The sequence below is a fragment of the Silene latifolia genome, chromosome X (genome assembly GCF_048544455.1).
Source record: "Silene latifolia isolate original U9 population chromosome X, ASM4854445v1, whole genome shotgun sequence".
NCBI classification, from domain to species: Eukaryota; Viridiplantae; Streptophyta; class Magnoliopsida; order Caryophyllales; family Caryophyllaceae; genus Silene; species Silene latifolia.
In genome coordinates, this window is record NC_133537.1 from 103684521 (window position 1) to 103688638 (window position 4118).

Sequence of the window (4118 nt, forward strand, 5' to 3'; positions counted from 1 at the left end):
GAAAACCCGTCCTATACAACAAGTCAACCCATCAACTAATACCCACGTAACCCATGAACAATCCCCATATACCCCGTGTAAAACCTCACCAACACCCCCTCTTAAACCCATCTTTTCCCGACACTACGAACCACCAATGACACCACCCAAGCCTACCACTTCTAGCCTTCACCATGACACCCACAACCAACCCCTAACCACCAGCAACAACCACCACACACGGCTGCCAAAACAGGCCCTAGCAGCTAACATCAACAACACCAACACTATACGAAAACCCGACAACCATCTCGTCCTACACTAGCCCCACCACGACTCTCCACCATCACCCTCACCGTGGTTGGCCACCCATCCCACGGTGTCCCTGGACCTGCCCAGCCACCAACAACCCCGACACACAAACCACCATCTCACGCCCTAACTTCCCTTCTTAAACCCGACACCAACAAACACAACACACACAACTCACCACTCCACGACCACCAGTGGCCACCACCGTGGTCTCCCTTGACCCACGGTGGTCCCACCACTGGCCGAGACACCCTCATGGCAGCCCCCAACCCTCCAGAAACAACCCACGACTCATATAAAGGACAATTCGCTGCAACCACCACCATCCGACATCCACCGTACAAACCACCACTTCTGACCACCCCATTACCACCAGTAGGACCGCCTACCGCCGACCTAACCAACCACCCAGACCCCAGGTCACGTTGCCAACCATACACGACACAAACCCCGTCTTTCTCACCCACGACCTCTCTTATTTAGACGTCCAAAACACTACCCACGGTGGTCAACTGTGGTCAAGATTGGTCTTATTAGAGTCACGACAGTCAAGGGCAACTACTAAGGTCCAAGATACTATTCACGATGGTCCATACGGTGTATAAACGTTAACTTAAATTATTAAGACGATATAAACATGAGTTGTGACGATCTTACCTTTTATCGTTTGCTTTATTGGCTCTTTCCGTCTCTTAAACTCCTTCTCTTATTTTTATGAATTACTTTTCAGAATTAACATGGTATTTATAGTGTAAGGATTAGAGAGTATGTGAGGTCAATTAGGAAACTATTATAATTACCTTATTCTAATTAGTATAGGAATTGCCATTTTTATTATTATTATTATTACTATTATTATTATTACTATTATTACTATTACTATTATTACTATTACTATTATTATTATTACTATTACTATTATTATTATTACTATTATTATTATTACTATTATTATTACTATTATTATTATTATTATTACTATTATTATTATTACTATTATTATTATTACTATTATTATTATTATTATTATTATTATTATTATTATTATTATTATTATTATTATTATTATTATTATTATTATTATTATTATTATTATTATTATTATTATTATTATTATTATTATTATTATTATTATTATTATTATTATTATTATTATTATTATTATTATTATTATTATTATTATTATTATTACTATTATTACTATTACTACTACTATTACTACTACTATTACTACTACTATTACTACTACTATTACTACTACTATTACTATTACTATTACTATTATTATTATTATTATTATTATTATTATTATTATTATTATTATTATTATTATTATTATTATTATTATTATTATTATTATTATTATTATTATTACTGTTATTATTATTGTTATTATTATTATTATTATAGAAGGATGCGCGCAGCTTTCATTAAATGGAAAACAAAAGTTTACATGAATTTGTTGGGGAGCTGAGAGACAATTTGGGCTCCCACACCCTTAGCAACAGCAAAGCTAAGTCTAGTAAAAATGTAAGCGACCACCCGAGCCCCCGCATCCTGAGATACCGAGAATTTATGGATCCGCTTGAGCAAGACAACAACATCCGAACCCAGCTCCCCAAGTGAAAAGAAAGAGAAAGGAAGGAAACCATAGCCCGCTGCCGCGCACAAATCCCCATACTTAGCACACTTTCGCTGAGCAAAGATCGGGGACAACCCAACCCGCCAGGCACAAAATCCGTCATCCTAGTCTGTGTCAAAGGAGAAGAACCTGTCAAGTCAACGCACACATCACGCCCCCTGTCCCAAGAATAAAGCAATAAATCCGCAGGACGAAGAGAGCCACCATGTCCATCAACCAAATCGATATCAACCTCCTTTCCCGCAGTAATACCAGATCTATAACAAATGTCGAAAAGAGTGTCCCGGACGAGGTTATGCCGATGTTTAACGCCTACAGTACCAGTACAAGAAACAGCGTAGTCCCCAAAAACATCCTCAGCAAAAATCCTAGAGCAAGCAGGACAGGGCCTAGATACCGTGAATAACGGAACACCCAGACGATACCCAAGCACACTACGGTAAGTCCTCCCGTTCATAGTCTGACCCGACCCCGAGATAGGAACCGCACGTAACCAATCAGAGGAGTGAGAACCCTGCTGAGATTGCCATAAAGCAAGCTGTCGTGGTGTCAAGGTGAAAACAGACTCTGAGGCAGCAACAACCGTCGCGAAATAAATGTCTGCCAATTTCTTCATAAATTTGGGGGCAGCAATTTCACTAGGGTTACCTAATTTCTTTATTATTATTATTATTATTATTATTATTATTATTATTATTATTATTATTATTATTATTATTATTATTATTATTATTATTATTATTATTATTATTATTATTATTATTATTATTATTATTATTATTATTATTATTATTATTATTATTATTATTATTATTATTATTATTATTATTATTATTATTATTATTATTATTATTATTATTATTATTATTATTATTATTATTATTATTATTATTATTATTATTATTATTATTATTATTTATTATTATTATTATTGTTATTATTATTATTATTATTGTTATTATTATTATTATTATTATTGTTATTATTATTATTATTATTATTATTATTATTATTATTATTATTATTATTATTATTATTATTATTATTATTATTATTATTATTATTATTATTATTATTATTATTATTATTATTATTATTATTATTATTATTAGTCTTACCATAACTAGGATTACCATATATCTCTTTTACTAATTAAATTATTGCCATACACAAATATTATTAGGTTAATTATTAATATAATTATTATTACCTTCCCATATTATTATTATTAACTCCCGATACAAACCCCGAGCATACTCATACTAGCTCAGATAATTTCGGTCCACAAAATATGGCTCACGGCGCAAGGTCCAATTATTAGCTAAACCTAATTCCCGACTTGCTTACTTCCTTTATTATTTAATTAACGTCTTATTTGTAATTATTATTAGAAATGCCTTTAACTAATTATTAAATTACATAAATTATTCTCATAAATTAATATCAAAATACGGGGTATTACAGTCTTCCTTCCTTAAAATGAACTTCGTCCCGAAGTTCGCCCACAACTACTACCACAACACTTATAAACATTCACATAACTAAGCACCATCCAACTTATGATAACACAATTATCCATTTACGATTAACAATCACGCCAATCTCATCACAAGATGTCACAACAATAACAACGAACATTCTTAGTATTACATTCCTTCCCCCTAAAAATAAACTTCGTCCTCGAAGTTCGGAATATCAAACAATAGGAACAATCAAATCATTGTTGTAACGCCACAAAACATGAAACATACATTGTAACATAAGACAACTATCATTTCCAACATAACACCAATGAATGGTTAAATGAATTCAAAATCTTTGATTTACCCCCAAATAGCAAAACCAATCATATAGGATATTCGAACTAATCTTTATTTAAACTAAATTATTTTACTTATTATTCGTTCGTTTAATTTATAATGCATTTTACAAACTACTTGGCCGAAACAGAAATTTTACAGCAACTTGTCAGAAACTTAGGTCAACTTGTAAAAATCACTATAAATTGTAGAAAACTTATTTTGCAACGTGTCTTATCAATTTGAAAACATACACGAGTCTATTAAATAGTGGAGTTGTAATTATACCAAATAATTAAGTAGTTTTTAAATGACAAGTTTTACAAAAACATGGGACGAAAATATAATTGTACATGAATATTCTGACCACTATCCACTAAAATATT